The sequence below is a fragment of the Macrotis lagotis genome, chromosome 1, assembly GCF_037893015.1.
Source record: "Macrotis lagotis isolate mMagLag1 chromosome 1, bilby.v1.9.chrom.fasta, whole genome shotgun sequence".
In the NCBI taxonomy this organism is placed as follows: domain Eukaryota; kingdom Metazoa; phylum Chordata; class Mammalia; order Peramelemorphia; family Peramelidae; genus Macrotis; species Macrotis lagotis.
Window position 1 is genome coordinate 759424590 of NC_133658.1, and position 16774 is coordinate 759441363.

The following is a 16774-nucleotide window of genomic DNA, read 5'->3' on the forward strand; positions in this document are numbered from 1 at the left end:
GTCCTCCAACAGGGCATTAATGGCTCATTTTCCCTACATCCCTTTCTTACATTTGTCATTTTCCCTTTCTGTACTATTAGCCAATCCAGTAGGTAGAAGTAATACCTCAGAAATTTGCAACCCACAGTTCCCCTATCAATGGTGTGTTAGGACATATTTTAAAAATGATTTACAAAAATAGCCTTGAAAAGTGTTGTTATTATCTTTTAATCATTTATCAATTGGTGAATGGCTCATATTTTCTTATAAATTTATGCTATATATAAATTTATTTATAAATCAGTTCTCTATGTTTGAGAAATGAAGTCTTTATCAGAGAAACTTGTTTCAATATTTTCCCCTGATCATTACTATTGTTAATTCTATTTTCCTCTTCCTATTCCCCCAACCTCATTTATTACATGCTCTCTCTCCTTTTACCTGCCCCACTTCAAAACTGTTTTGCACCCTCCTACAATCTTCCTTAACTTCTTTCATCTATACCCACCCATTCACTTCCTCTCATTCTTTTTCTCTCCTAATTTCCTCTTGGGTAAGATAGATTTCTATATCCAATTAAGTGTATATGTTATTTCCTCTCTGAGACAATTCTCATGAGAGTAAGGCTCACTCAATCCCCCTCAACTCCCTCCTCTAACACTCCACAGCAAAAGCTTTTTATAAATTTAAGGCAATGAAGTTAAGAGTCACCTGCCCAAGATAACACAGCTAGGCAATTAGTGTCTGATGCAGGATTTGAACTCAGGTCCTCCTGACTCCAGGACTGGTGCTCTATCTACTGTGCTACCTAGATGCCCCTCCCTTGACTTTTTATATGAAATAACTTACTCTATTCTATCTATCCCTTTCCCTTTCTTCTAGTACATTCTTCTCTCATGTATTCTCCTCTTTTTAATATATTATCCCTTCAAATTCAACTCCCACCAGTGACTTGCCTATATATGCTCCTTTTGATTCTCTTAATTTTCCTAGAAAGTTTATATGAGTTATTGATGTCATCTTCCCAAGAGAGAACATTCTATACATTAACAACAACAATGTTCATTGATCAGCCTTGATTGATGCAGCTACTCTCAGCAGTTCAGAGAGTAGGACAACCTTATTAGATCAGCTATGGACAATGCTATCCCCATCCAGAGGAAGAAAAACAAAACAAAACAAAACAACACAAAAAACCTTTCAGAATCTGAATGAACACTACTACATTCACTTTTTAAAAAAATTCTTCTATGTGTTTCTTTAGCTTAATCCTAATTCCTTCTAACGAAAATGACTAATCTGTAAACATGTTTAACACAAATATTTATGTACAATATTAACCTGACCATTTGCTTCCAAGGGGAGAAGAGTGGTATGGGAGAATGGAAAGTAATTTTGTAACTTAAAAATATATACATGCATATGGATAAATGTTGAAAAATTTTCATAATATATAATTGGAAAAATAAAATATCAATTAAAAAAGGAATCATTTTCCTCAGTGAGCTTTTGTATCTTCTTTTCTATTTGGTCAATTCTACTTTTTAAAGCATTCTACTCATTTTGGACTTCTTTTTCCATTTGGTTCAGTCTGGTTTTCTTCAGTATTTTTTGTATTTCTTTTACCAAATTTTTTAACATTTTATTTGTTTTCCAATTACATACAATAGTAATATATACCCATCACTACATTCTACAATCCCCCCTTCCCTCCCCCCACAGAAGGCTGTCTGATAGTCTGTACATTGTTTCCATGCCATATATTGATGTAAATTGAATGTTGTAAGAGTAAACATAAGACTAAACATAACCCCCCCCCCCCAAGAAGATGAGAAACTCAAGAATAGAGAGAGGAAAAAAAATTGTACTTCAATTTGTGTTCAGATTTCAATGACTCTGTCTCTGGGGTTAGTTGATTTCTTTATCATAAGGTCACCAGAGAAGTTGTTTCAATATTTCCCCTCAGTTGCAATTACTAGATGTACCTCCACTCTATTTCTCCCCACTCTCATTTATTCTATTCTCTCTCTCTCCTTTCATCCTGGCCCTGTTCAAAAGTGTATTGAATCTGAGAACCCTCTCCCTTGATCTTCCCTTTCTTCTATCACCTATTCCCCCTTCCCCCCCCCCCCCATTCTCCCTCATCCCATTCCTTTCCTCCCATCCTTCTCCAGGGCAAGATAGATTTCCTCACCCTATTAAGTGTTTATGCCATTTCCTCCCTGAGCCATTTCGGATGAGAATGAAGGCTCATTCATTCCCCCCTTGCCTACCCCCACCACTGCAATTGAAAAAGCTTTTTCTTGACTCTGAGAAATCTCTGAGCTTCTTCAACATCTCCTTTCTCTTCCTCCCAGTACATCCCTTTATCATCCACTGACTACATCATTTTACTATGTTATACCATTATATTCTGCTCTTTCCTATGTCCTGTCTATATATGCTCCTTCTAACACCTCTTATAAATGAGAAAGTTCATATGAGTTATCAATTTGTTCTTCCTGTGCAGGAATACAAACAGCTCAACATCAAGTTCCTCATAGTCCTTCTCTTCCACTCCCTCTATGATTCACCAGAGTCCTGTGCTTGGAGATCAAACTTTCTGTTCAGATCTGGTCATCTCAATAGGAAAGTTTGAAAGTCCCCTGTTTCATTGAAAGTCCATCTTTTTCCCTGAAAGAGGATGTTCAGTTTTGTTGGGTAGTTAATACTTGGTTGTAAACCAAGATCTTTTGCCTTCCAGAATATCATATTCCAATCCCTAGGAGCCCTTAATATAGATGCTGCTAGATCCTGTGTAATCCTGACTATGGAGCCTTGGTAGTTGAATTGTTTGTTTCTGGCAGCTTTTAGAATTTTCTCTTTGATTTGGAAGTTTGGGAAATTGGCTATAATATTCCTGGAAGTTTTTCTTTTGGCATCTCTTTCAGGGGGTGACTGGTGAATTCTCTGGATTTCTATCTTACCCTCAGCTTCTAGGATCTCAGGACAATTTTGCTGTATTATTTCTTGAAAAATGAAGTCTAGGCTCTTCTTTTGGTTGTGGCTTTCAGATAGTCCAATAATTTTTAAATTATTTCTTCTGGATCTGTTTTCAAGGTTGGTTGTTTATCCAATGAAATATTTTGCATTTTCTTCTAATTTTTGGCTTTTTTCCCCCTGCTTCTTTGCAAAGTCATCAGCTTCCTTAAGTTCCATTTTGCATTTGAAGGAGTTATTTTCTTCAGAGAGCTTTTTAATCTCCTTTTCCAAAAGGCCAGTTTTGCTTTTTAAGGCATTCTTCTCCTCATTTGCCTTTTGTTATGCTTTTTCCATTAGGCCTAAACTGGTTTTTAACATATTATTTTCTTCAGTATTTTTTTGTATTTCTTTCAACAAGCTTTTGATTTGGTTTTCATGCTTTTTCTGCATGGCTCTTATTTCTCCTCCCAGTTTTTCCTCCACCTCCCTTAATTGCTTTTCAAAGTCTTTTTTGAAATTATCCATAGTCTAAGCCCATTTTCTATTTCCCTTGTAGGTTTTGGATAAGTAAGCTTTGATTTTTGTCATCATCTGAGTATGTGTTTTGATCTTCCATGGGACTAAAGTAATTCTCTCTGGTCAGATTCTTCTTTTTCTGTTGTTTAGTCATTTCCTCAGCCAGAGACTAATTTACAGTACTTCCAAGGCTTTGGGATTTTTTTTTTTTTTTTGGAACATAGCACTGGAACCTTTATTCTTCCAAGGTCTCTCTAGCCTATACTTTGATATGCAGATGGACCAGTACTTCCCTTTGCCCTGGGGCTATAAGGAGGGATCCAGCTTGGTTATTTAGTGTGGAAGCCCAAATGGCAATATTTAAGTGTAGGCAATCAGCAGAGTCCTAGTCCAGGGAGAGCACAGAAATCTCTGCAGACTTCCCCTACCATCTTTGGGGGTGCAGGCTGCTTTCTCCTGATTCTTACTGCAGATTCTGGGGCTGTACTCCTCACTCCCCACTCACCCAGGTGCATCAGAGTTCTCTCCCTGCCCCTTCAAGCTGTTGCTGGTGATCTCTGGGCTGCACTGGGCTGCACTGGGCTGGGCTGTGCTGTGGCTTTTTTCCCAACCCCCAGTCCTGGTGAAACACACCTTCCCTGCAAAACTTCTAAGTTATCTTGTACTGGGAAAATGTATCACTCAGTCTTTCTGTGGGTTCTGCCTCTCTAAATTTTGGCTAGAACCATCTTTTGTTTGTTTTATGGGGGGGTTGGTTGGGGGGGGCAGAGTTCTCAGGAAATGCTGCCTTCAGGCTCCCATCTTGGCTCTGCCCTGCTGACTTAGTTTTCAAGATTTGTCCACATCATTCTCATTTCTCTTTCCAATTTTTACTCTACCTCCCTTACTTGATTTCAAAATCCTTTTTGAACTTTTCCTTGTCTGAGGTCATTTCATATTTTTTTTGTGGAGGCTTTGGATGTAGAATCTATGACTTCATTATCCTTCTGAGTTTTTATTTTGGTCTTCTATATGATCATAGTAAGTATCTCTGGTTGACTTTTTTTCTTCTGTTGTTTTCTCATTTCCCCAATCTATGACTTGATTTTCACTTTTTATTAAGGTGGGACTCTGCTTCCAGGGTGGGGGAAGCACTGCCCCAAGTTTTTGAAGGTTTTTGCAGCTGTTTTCAGAGCTATCCTTTGGGACCTGAAAACTTTCAATTCTTCCAAGGTCTTATGAAAGGTTTTGATTACTTGCTCTGGTCTGTGGGTGACCACAACACTCCTTTCTGCCCTGGAACTGTGAGGAGAGACCCTGCTCCATTGCAGTAGTAAGCTTCTCTTCAGCTCTTCTTCCTGTGACTGGGACCCAAAACTATGTCCCAGAACTGAGTATGGGAAAAGCAACAGAATCCTGCTTCAGTGTTAGCAGAGAGACTCCTGTAATCTCCTGCTGACTACCTTACCATCCATGGGCTGAGAATACTGGATTCAGTGGTTCTTGAGGACTGCTCCTAGGCTTTTGGGGCCAGATCTGTGCTGGACTAATCCCAGAGTGGTGGAGTTTTCCTGGTGACCTTCCAAGTTTTTCTTGGCAATTCCTCTGTTGAGAGGTCTGGAAACCCTGCAGTTTGCTCTTGAATGACTGGATTCAGTTTGCTCTGGCTTGAAAAGTGTTTCACCCAGTCTTTTTGTGAATTCTACCACTTTAGAATGCTGCTATCTAAGGGAACTGGCATTCTAATCTCTAATTACCTTTTAAACCAGATACTTTAAGCCAGATGTATATGATACATAGCAGTTGAGAGAAATGAGGTGGTGTGGTTAAAAAAAAGACTTCTGGTCTTTGAAATCAGAAAACTTGGATTCTATTTCTACCACTTGTTAGCTATGTGATCTGATAAATCTTTTTTTTTGTATTAGGCTTTTTTGTTTGTTTTATTTATAAAATGGGGACAATAATATTTAACATTTCTACTTCATGCCATTGCTATGTGAACTTCTTTGTGATAGGGTCTAGCTCACTTTTATCTTGGTATTTCCATCCCCTAGTTCAAAGCTTCACATAAAGTTAAAAACATTAAACAAGCAATCATTAAATGAAATGAGTAATGTGTATGATTAGACTAAGTTATAAGTTCCTTGTGTCCTCACCACCTATTACAGTTCTTTACAAAGAGTGGGTGATTAATATCTTCATTTTTCTGCAATGAATGAAAGTATTTCATATTTTGTTAGTAGCAATTTAAATGTAATGTTTAATTACTATAAGTGAGGCATGAAGAAAGGTGGCAGAGCTGATTTTGCTGGTATTTTGTTCTAGGGTATAGCAAGTACCTACTTAATGTGCAGCGTGCCTTGCTAATTTATGAGAATATAGGGATTAAAAAAAATGAGACAGTCTTATCTCCCAAGGAACTTAAAATCTATTAGACAGAAAACATATAAGCTAATAACCAATATACAAATTAAAAAGTAATAAAGACATAGAGGATAATCAAGCAGTGAAAGATGATGATGGGATAAGGGGAGAGTTTCCCTAATTCTCTAATTACTTTTCATTGGGGTGATCAGTAATGATTTCAGTAGGTAGAGTCATGGAATTCCATTTAAACATTGAAGGTAGTCTATGAAAATGAATAGAAGTGGGAATGCAAGCTAGCATTTTTAGGATACTTTAAAGTTTGCAAAGCACTTTACAAATATTTATCTCATTTGATAATCACTATTATCCTAGAAGGGAGTGGCTATTGTTGGCAGGCAAACTGAGGCAAATAGATTGAGTGAATTGCTCAGGGTCACAAAATGAATAAATGTGTGAGACTAGATTAGAATTTAGATCTTCCTCCCTCCAGTTTAGTCCCAGATTTACAAAGGGAAGATATAATCAGGAAATGATAAATAGTTAATTTTAGTGAGAATGTCACTTGTACACAAGGTTAACAGTATATACAACAAGACTGGAAAGATCAACTTGATTCATTTAAACTCAGATCACTTAAATAAATGCTTGTTAAGCAGTTATTGTAAAACAGTATTTCATAGGAGTAAGGCATTGTGTTAGGTAATAGGCATTGTAATTTGGTACCAGATGGAAGAGGGCTTGAATGCCAGGATGAGATTTTATTTTATTCAGTATTCATTTGGAAGATACTGGAGGCCTTTGAGCAGAAGGGAGAGAATAGGGGAATGAAATGTGATCATATCTGCTTTATAGAAATGTTACTTTTGTAATAATTTAGATTTTAACAGAGGTGGGAAGCATCTGAGTTGCAGGCTGTATTGCTCTGACATTGTCAAGGCCACTGCAGGTGGGATTCAAAATTCTATAAATCTAGGTAGCTTTTTAGGGGTGAATTAATTAAATTAATTAAATGTTTGGCCAAATGTAGACTGTTATAAATATCCAAATGACCCTTGACAGAAAAAAAAAGATTCTCTACCTCTGATTTAGAAGATATGTTGCCAAGGGGAGAGACTTTAGAAAATAACACCTGTTAAAAAGTTACTACCATATTGCAGGTGATGAATACTTTTATTGAGAAGAAGGTTAAGCATGTGAATGTAGAGAAATAAACTAGAGAGAGAGTCAATAGGGACTGTTCAACTGATTGGATATGGGGAAGATGTGGTGAAGAAGGGGGAGTCAAGGGGTTACTTCAAGTTTTCAAGATTCAGTGTTTGGAAAGATGGACATACCAGACAAAAGTAGAGGCAGTGGGAAGGAGTGTTTAGGATGTGCTGCCAGTGGTTTGATGTGCACCTAGGCATGATGAGAGCCGAGTTGAAGAGAGACACACAAACAACTTAATGTAGTGAATAACTTTCAACTTTAATGTTAAACTTCCATTCTCTTATAACAAGTCTTATCTCAGACATGATAAGTCAGAAGAAATCCAAATGTGTAGCTCCCTAGTTTATTCATGACACTTGTACTTTCCCACCACATTCTTAACTCAGCAGATGTATAGTTCAAGGGTCATTGGTAAGTCAACCATCTTCTATATTGAGCAAGAGTACATGCTGGATATCTGGTAACCTTCATGCCAGGGACTCCTGCATTCCCACTCTACAGAAGCTGGATGATAGCTCAGTTTTGGACATGTTTGAGTTTGAGGTGCTAGCAGGATGTGAAAGTCTCATTCAGATTTTAAAACTGTCTCTTTGAAAATGAAATTTATCCTATTAGATCATATATTACTCACCAGATGGAGAGGTGGCATAGGACAGAAAGAAGAGCACTGGATTTGGATGTAGGAAAGGCCTGAATTTGAATCTCACATTTAATATTTATCATTGCAGTAGAATCTTGGTTTATAACCTGGTTTATGTATGCTTCACTGGACAAGAAAAACTTTTTTGCAAAATTTGCAGAATGAACAAAAATTTGCAGTATTAATATTATATTTGGACTTGAACAGCTTATAAAGGGATGACACTCAACTAGGACAATGGTTTTTTTTTTCACTTTCATATGTCAAACAAAGGAACTTCACTCAACACACATTGTCTATTTCTATTTCAATACTATCTTCTTGGACAGTCCCTTCTCACTATTCACAACCATCCCCTTTCTTATGCCCTCATTACCTCTTAAATGGACTGTTGCATAGCCTCCTAATTGGTCTACATGTTTCAAGTATCTCTCCTCTCCAATTCACTCAGAAGGGAAGGTAAAGAAAAAAAAAATTGAGTCAAAACATGAAAGTGATTCTAACAAATGAAATTAAGTGAAAGTAATAGTTTTAGACTTACTTTTAGTGAAAGTAGCATAAGTGAGAACACTCCCAACATTGAAATCCCTGATGATCTCATAGAAGGGGATTCTCCTTTCAAGCAATAACCCTTCCTCCTCTTCCCTCTCATCTTCCTCCCACCAGTCATGACTCTTCTCAAAGGTAAAGTGGAGGTTAATTTATTTTATTTTTGGTTCATATTGTGTACTAATCATTTCTACTATGTTTCAGGTGCATTAGGGACAAAGAACTTACTTAAAACTATGAATAATTATTTTTATATGAATATTTTTGAGCAGTTTACAGGTAGACCAGTTAGAAAAAGTCACTTTATAATATGAACAAATCATGTGATGAACAGAATCTAAGAACAGATTAAATTCATAAACTGAGGTTCTTCTGTGCAGGTTACTTAACCATTCTGAGTCTCAGTTTCCTGATCTATAAAATGGGGATAGTAGTATCCAGCATATAGCACTATTACTCTGATCAAACTGAGGTGATGTGCACAAAAGACTGAAAAATCTTAAATCATCATTTCAAACATTTTCAAGTTAAAACAATGAAATGATGAATTTCTAAACATGTCTGTTTGAAAAAGAGTTTTTAATATTGCTTCCAAAGAGGCTTAACTTAAAATCTAAGATTATCTTTGGCAATAGAGTTACATGGATCAGTAAACCAGTTTTTTTAAACTATTTTTTATCTATTTTTCCACTTAAAAGCCATTCATATCCTTTGACCACTTATCTACTGGGGAATGGCTCTTGATCTCAATTCCCTATATATTTTGAGAATTATGTTTTTAACCAAAGATTTATGTTACAAATTTTAAAAATCGCATGATTGCATCTATACTTCTAATTGAACTGATTTTATTGCTAAAACCTCTTATATTTATATAATAAAATTGTTTATTTTGACTTTAGTAATTTCTACCCATCTTTTGTTTTGATATGAAGTTCTCCTCTTATGTGTATATACATATGACATTTTTCTTTAGTTTTTTCCATGATGTATTTTTTTTAATAACAACAATTTTCTGTTTTGAATTTAATTGTGGTGTATGATATAAGTTGCTGATCTACATGCATTTCTCTTGCAAAATCCTTTTTATTTTTCCTAGTAGCACTTTTAGAGGAAATACTTCCTCCAGAAGTTTGTTCTCTTGATTACCTCTCTAGTTTTGAAAAGAATGTAAAGCAGGTGAAACTTAGGAGGAATGGAAGTGGAAGTTACTTAATTAGTTTTTAGCTAGTTGATTTACCTTTAGTTTTGTTTTTTTAAAGTGTTTTTGTCTTAGGGGCAGCTAGGTGGTGCAGTGGTTAAAGCACTGGCCCTGGTGTCAGGAGTACCTGGGTTCAAATCCGGTCTCAGACACTTGATAATTACCTACATATGTGGCCTTGGGCAAGCAACTTAACCCCATTGCCTTGCAAAAAAACCTTAAAAAAAGTTTTTTGGTTTTATTTTTTTAATTTAACTAATTATTTGTTAACTAATCAAAGTTTTTCTTTGACAATTATTTTTTCATTTTGAAAAAACTTTCTGGGATTAAATAAAATGTAAACATTCAGTTAATATATATTTATTATACTGAATACATACTTCAAATTGAAAAAGAACAAAATTGGATTTAGACTATAATGAATAAGAGCTGCTAGAGAGCAGACATTATTTCATTTTTAGCTTTTTAGCCCTAGTATCTTGCTCAATATATGTCACAGTAGCCATTAAGTAAATATTGGTTGAACATGGATTATCTAATAATTATGTCATTAGCTGAATGAAATAATCAATAAATTTTGTGAAGATTATCAAGGAATTATCAGTTAATGCCAGCTCTTGATCACAACCAATCTCATTTGTATTTTAACTAATGACTTTATGGTGAAGTGTTTTATTGTCAATTTCTAAATTATGAAAACCTCTTGTTTTCTATTGATCTAAATATGTTTATATACAAGGAATTCTTTCTAAGTTTTGAGTAGCAACAATAAAAAGAGATCATTAGGCATAAAAGAAATGCATTTTCAAAGAAATGCTTTTGAAACATGCTTTGAAATGTATTTCTTAATTGGATGTTTCTACCTGACAACCCTTTATGGAGGTTAATAGAATTAAATAAAAAAATCATAGATTCTATAAGGTTTCATCTACTGAGTGAAGTTCAACAGAGTTAACACAGAAACAGAAAGTTTTCTCTTTGATGTTTCTAAGTTGAAATAAATTGAAGTTAGTTTGTGTATTTTAGTCTCTTTTAATATGTGCGATGACTCTTCTAGAGGTCATAAAATGACCTGGCACATGTAGACTCCTGGGAGTTGAGTTTTTTGCTCATCCCCAGAGCAAGGAAATACCTTATGGTCTGGGACTAGAGTGGTACTAAAAGGAAAAACCTTTGAAAATCAAAAGGAAAAATCACACTCAAAAGAAGAAGGTGAAAGCATTGCTTTTTGCAGGAAACTCCTAGAATCTTAATCAGACCAACCTCCTAAAGATCTTTATTTTGATGAATGTAATGTTTTGTTGCAGCAAATTAAGAAATAGAAAGAGTTCATCTAGTTGTTCAAGGTGAATTCGTATTTAAATATAAGGAATATATTGAAATATTCCTATTCAACTTGATGACCTTATAGGGAAGAGATTCTTTGCTTTAAATTCTTCCATGTATTTCCTTATGGAAGGTGTGGATATGTTCACTGGTCCATTCCTTCCTCCCCTCTCCAAGAATGGTTTGGTTGTTTCACTAGAAGGAAACTTATTGTTGTGGGAGGAGTAATCCCTTGTCTTCCTATAAAAAAAGAGTCACTCTCTTTTCTTCCTCTGACCTTGTCTGTGAGATCCAAAGGGCACAGCATATCTAGGAGAAGCCATGCCTTGGGTTCTCTTTCTTTCTCACATGGAGTTATTAATAGCTATCCTTAACCTAAGGTATATATGGACAGTGCTCTCTAGCTCACAGACTCTAAGATGAAATAGATTTCTTGGACCCAGTCTTAGAGGGGCAGTCTGTTAGAAGGGCAACATGATCCCAGAATATAGCCAAGAGAAAGGGATTTTCTGGGCAAAATGAACCTTAAGGAGTTTCTAAACCAAATCATAATTTGGGACTTCCAGAATTCAGGTTTCTATCAGTGAAGAGGGAACTCCTAAAAAACATTTTTTAGTGGAATACTAATCTTTGGGGAAGAAAGAGTCTCATGTTTCTGAAACTAGAAGACCAGCAAGGAGCAAAGGACTAATGCCTCACCTCATATTCAATGTGGAAAAGCAAGTAATTTGAAATCTGCAATCTTTTTTTTTTTGGAGGGGGCAAGGCAATGGGGTTAAGTGACTTGCCCAAGGTCGCACAACTAGATAATTATGTCTGAGATCAAATTTGAACTCAGGTCCTCCTGACTCCAGGGATGGTGCTCTATCCACTGTGCTACCCAGCTGCCTCTTGAAATCTGCAATCTTAAAACCATTTTGAGTTATTCAGAAGATGTGGTTCTAACATGTGGCTCTTGTCTCAAGATCCCCAATACATTTCTATCCCAAAGGAATTCCATAATGTCATATGAGTATAGGATGCTAAATACAGATGTAAGAAAAATAGAAATCAGCAGCACATCACAATGATGCCTCAATGGTAATCCTAATTTTTAAGGTTTATTTTCTTTTTCTTGTTGTTTGCTCTTTTAATTTGAATTATATTTTTTGAGTCAGCAAAATTCTGCCTTCTCTTCCACTCTACCAGTTCCATCCTCATAGAGAGATAAATAAAATAAAAACAAAATTTTCACATTGTCCATGTCCAAAAATATATGTAACATTCTGCAATGAGTCCTTTGTCTCTATCAGGAAGTGAGTAATTTATTATTAGTCCTATAGAACTGTATTTGATCACTGTATTGATCATAGTTTCTAATTCTGCAACTTGTTGTCTTTCCCACATTGATGTCATTCTATAAACTGTTCTCCTTATTCTTTTCATTTCCCTCTGTATCAGTTCATACCAGTCTCTCCAGGTGTCCCTGGAAATATTCACTTCATCATGTCTTTTAGAACGATATTATTTTATCACATTCATATACCATAACTTGTTCAAACAGTTCACTTACTCCTTCCATCCATATCTTCCTCTACTTTTCTGTCCTTTTTTTTTTAGCTAAACTACTTGAAAAGACATTTACAATGGATGCTTCCACTTTCTCTTCTCTCACTCTTAACTGCTAACATTTGGGCTTCTGATCTTATAATTTCACCAAATTGCTCTATCTAAAGACATTAATGATCTCTTATTTGCCAAATGCAGTGGTCTTTTCCCTAACCTATTTCTCCTTGATCTTTTTGCAGGCTGTGACATTCTCTCCTCCTTGATACTTTCTTCTTTATAGGTTGCTGGGACACCACTCACTCTTGGTTCTCCTACCTATCTGACTATGCCTTCTCTGTCTCTTTTACTGGACCTTTTTTCAGTTCATATCCTCTAATGATGGATGTCCCTCAGGTTCTCTCCTTGGTCCTCTTCTCTTCTCTATCTTTCCTATTTCTCTTGATGATTTCCTTAGTTCTTTGGAATTTAATAACCATCTCCAAGCTCATGTCTGTATATTCTGCCCCAAACTCTTTGGTTTCTAATCTTACATCTCCAGTTGCCTTTTAGACATCTCAAATTGGTATCCAGTAGACATCTTACATTCCATATAACCAAAATAAGAACTTATTATATTTTTGTATTAAAACTTCCTTATCTCTACTTTATTATTATAGAAGACAACATCATCTCCTCAGTCCCTTGGTTTGAAACCTAGGACTTCTCGCCATCTCATACCCACTTTATGCAATCTGATGCCTTTAGGGGTGGCTAGGTGGAATTACCTAGCTCTGTGGCCTTGGGCAAGGCACTTAACCCCATTTGCCTTGCAAAAACCTAAAAAAAAAATCTGATGCCAAGGTCTGAGGATTTCAGCATTTTTCCAACATCTCTTCTATATGGCCCCTCCTCATCTATGACATGGCTACCACTCTAGTGCAGGTACTCATCAACTCACATATTGGCCAGCTGAATGACCTGCCTGTCTCAAATCTCTTTCCACCCCAATCCATCCTCCATTCAGTCTTTAAAGTGATTTATCTAGGGTGGCCAGGTGGTACAGTGGATAGAGCACCAGCCCTGGAGTCAGGAGTACCTGAGTTCAAATCTGGCCTCAGACACTTAATAATTACCTAGCCATGTGGCCTTGGGCAAGCCACTTAACCCCATTGCCTTGAAAAAAACCCTAAAAAAAGTGATTTATCTAAATTACATGTCTGGCCATGCCACTTTCTTATTCAGTAGACTACATCAGCTTCTTATTGCCCTTAGGATAAAATAAAGTGTTCTGTTTAGCGTTTAGTCTTTCATAACCTAATTCCCTTCTACCTTTTCGATGTTTGTTTTCAATCTAATTAGTTTTTATTAAGTTCTGATTTGCTTTGTTCCAGGCATTATGCTAAGCACTAAGAACACGTTATTCTTTTCTTTTTTCTAAGTGAATATTTATTTATTCATTCTTTTTTGTACAAATGATGTTTTTTATACATTACTAAATTATTCTTGTTTAAGAGTAAACATAATAACCCCTATCCCAAAAACAAATAGACCTGCATGAGCAATAAAGGAAAGAGGAAAACAATAAAATTAATAATAATAATAATAATGAGGGCAGCCAGGTGGTGTATTGGACAGAACACTGGCCCTGGAACCAGGAGCACCCAAGCCCAAATCCAGCCCCAGACACCCAACAATCACCCAGCTGTGTGACCCCGGGCAAGCCACCCCCAAACCCATTGCCCTGCAAAAAACAAAAATAAAATAAATAATAATGATAATAATAATAATAATAATGATAATGACAATGATAGTAATGGTGACCAGGTGCCACAGCGGACAGAGTACTGGCCCTAGAGCCAGGAGCACCTGGGTCCAAATCTGGCCTCAGACACCCAACACTCATCCAGCTGTGTGGCCCCAGGCAAGTCACCCAACCTCATTTGCTCTGCAACCCCCCTAATGATGATGATGATGATGATGATGATAAATGTGCTTCAGTCTGTGTTTCAACACCTCCAGCTCTGTCATGGGTGGATCACATTCTTTATAAGTCCATCACAAAGGCTACTTCCATATTTTTGCACTGTTGCCATTGCTGATTGTAACTCCCTTCATTCATACTTCCCCACTACCATATACTATATTTTCTCTCTCCTTCAACTCCGTCCCTCTTCTTAAATGTTCTATAGGGTAGCTGAGTGGCACAACAGACAGATCCTCGGCCCTGGGGCCAAGAGGCCCCGAGCCCACATACCACCCCTAAGGCCCAGCAATCACCTGACCCTGTGGTCCTGGACAGGCCATTCAATCCCAGCCCCTTGCAAGAAGTAAAAAAGAAAATGTGTTATATCTGACCACTCTCCCACCATGGTCCACCCTCTCCTCCATCACTCATATCCCTCCTTCCCCTGTCCCCCTTCTCTCTTTCTTACTCTAGCTGTCTATACCCCATTGAGTGTATATATGCTGTTTCCTCTCCTAGCCATCTCTGATGAGAGTGAAGGTTCCCTCATTTCCCCCTTGCCTTTCCCCCCTTCCATATCATTGCAAAAACTCATTGTAATAAAAAAATCTTATTATATGAAATAGCATATTCCACCTCTCCTTTCTCTTACTCCTATTACATTTCCCTTTTAGCCATTGACTCCATTTTTGTGCTATATTATATCTTCAAATCCAGCTCTCTCCTATGCTTCATTTATAAAAGCTCCTTCTACCTGCACAATTAAATGAGAAGTTTCTTATGAGTATTACCAGTATCATTTTTCTATGCAGGAATACATATAGTTCATCATCAAGTCCTTCATATTTTACCCTTATCCTCCACTCTCTTTGCTTTACCTGAGTCCCGTATTTGAAGATCAAACCTTCTGTTCAGCTCTGGCCATTTTAACAGGAACATTTGAAATTCCCCTGGTTCATTGAAAGTCCATCTTTTTCCCTGGAAGAGGATGTTCAGTTTTGCTCTGTAGTTGATTCTTGGTTGCATCCCAAGCTCTTTTGCCTTCCAGAATATTATATTCCAAGCCCTATGAGCTTTTAATGTAGTTGCTGCTAAATCCTGTGTGATCTTGACTGCAGCTCCATGGTATTTGAATTGTATCCTTCTGGCTGCTTATAATATTTCCTCTTTGACTTGGAACTTGGTTATAATATTCCTGGGGGTTGCTTTTTTTTTTTGGATCTCTTTCTTGGTGGATTCTCTCAATTTCTATTTTGCCCTCTGCTTCTAGGATATCTGGGAAGTTTTCCTGTAGGATTTCTTTAAAAATGATGTCAAGAACCTTTTCCTGATCATGACTTTCAGGTATCCCAATAATTTTTAAAATTATCTTTCCTGAATCTGTTTTCCATATCAATTGTTTTTTCAATGAGATGTTTCACATTTTCTTCTAATTTTTCATTCTTTTGGTTTTGAAGTATTGTATCTTGATTTCTCATAACATCAGCAACCTCCCTCGGTTCTATTCTACATCTGAAAGATTTGTTTTGCTCAGAGAACTTTCTTATTTCTTTTTCCATCTGGCCAATTCTGCTTTTTAGAGCATTCTTCTCCTCAATAACTTATTTTTAAGGTTTTTGCAAGGCAAACGGGGTTAAGTGGCTTGCCCAAGGTCACACACCTAGGTAATTATTAAGTGTCTGAGACCGGATTTGAACCCAGGTATTCCTGACTCCAAGGCCGATGCTTTATCTACTATGCCACCTAGCCACCCCATCCTCAATAACTTCTTGAACTGTTTAATCCATTTGACCTATGCTGGTTTTTAACATGTTATTTTCTTCAGCATTTTTTTGTGTCTCCTAAGCTGCTGACTTCTTTTTCATGTTTTTCCTGCATCCCTCTCTCATTTCTTTTCCCATCTCCCTCACTTGATTTTTCAAAATCTTTTTTGAACTCTGCCATAACCTGAGCCTAGTTTACATTTTTCTTGGCATCTTTAGATGCAGGAGCTTGTACTTCCTCATCTTCAGATTGAGTATTTTGATCCTTCTTGGGATCATAGAGAATGTATTTCTCAATGGTGTTCCTCTTTTTTCTCTGTTTACTCATTTCCCCAGCCTGTGCCTGGTTTTGGATGTGCGTCCTGAGCTTTTGAGTATTATTGGGACACCCCCTCCCCCCCACAAGGATATCAGTGTTTGAGTCTCTGTTTTCCCTCCTGGTCTGTCAATGACTCCAAGTGCACCCCTCTGGTACAGGACTGAAGTGGGCAGGGCCCTGCTGTTCTATGGGGGACCTAGACTGTGATCATGATCTGAATGTGGTCAGAGCCCCAGATTTCTGTTCCAGGGACAGAGGACAGACCTTGGAAGTCTCTTTCTATTCCTCTACCTAGGCTTAGCACTCAAGCCTGGGGGTTCCTGCTTACCTGCTCTACCTGCTTCCCATTCCTGGATCTAGGCTGCCTTGGCCACACTGCTCGCTGAGTGCCCTGAGGTCTAGGATTCACATGCTCACTCTGGCAGAGGCCCCCCAACTGATCTTCCAAGTTGTGCCCTGTGCTCCCTGGGGTGTA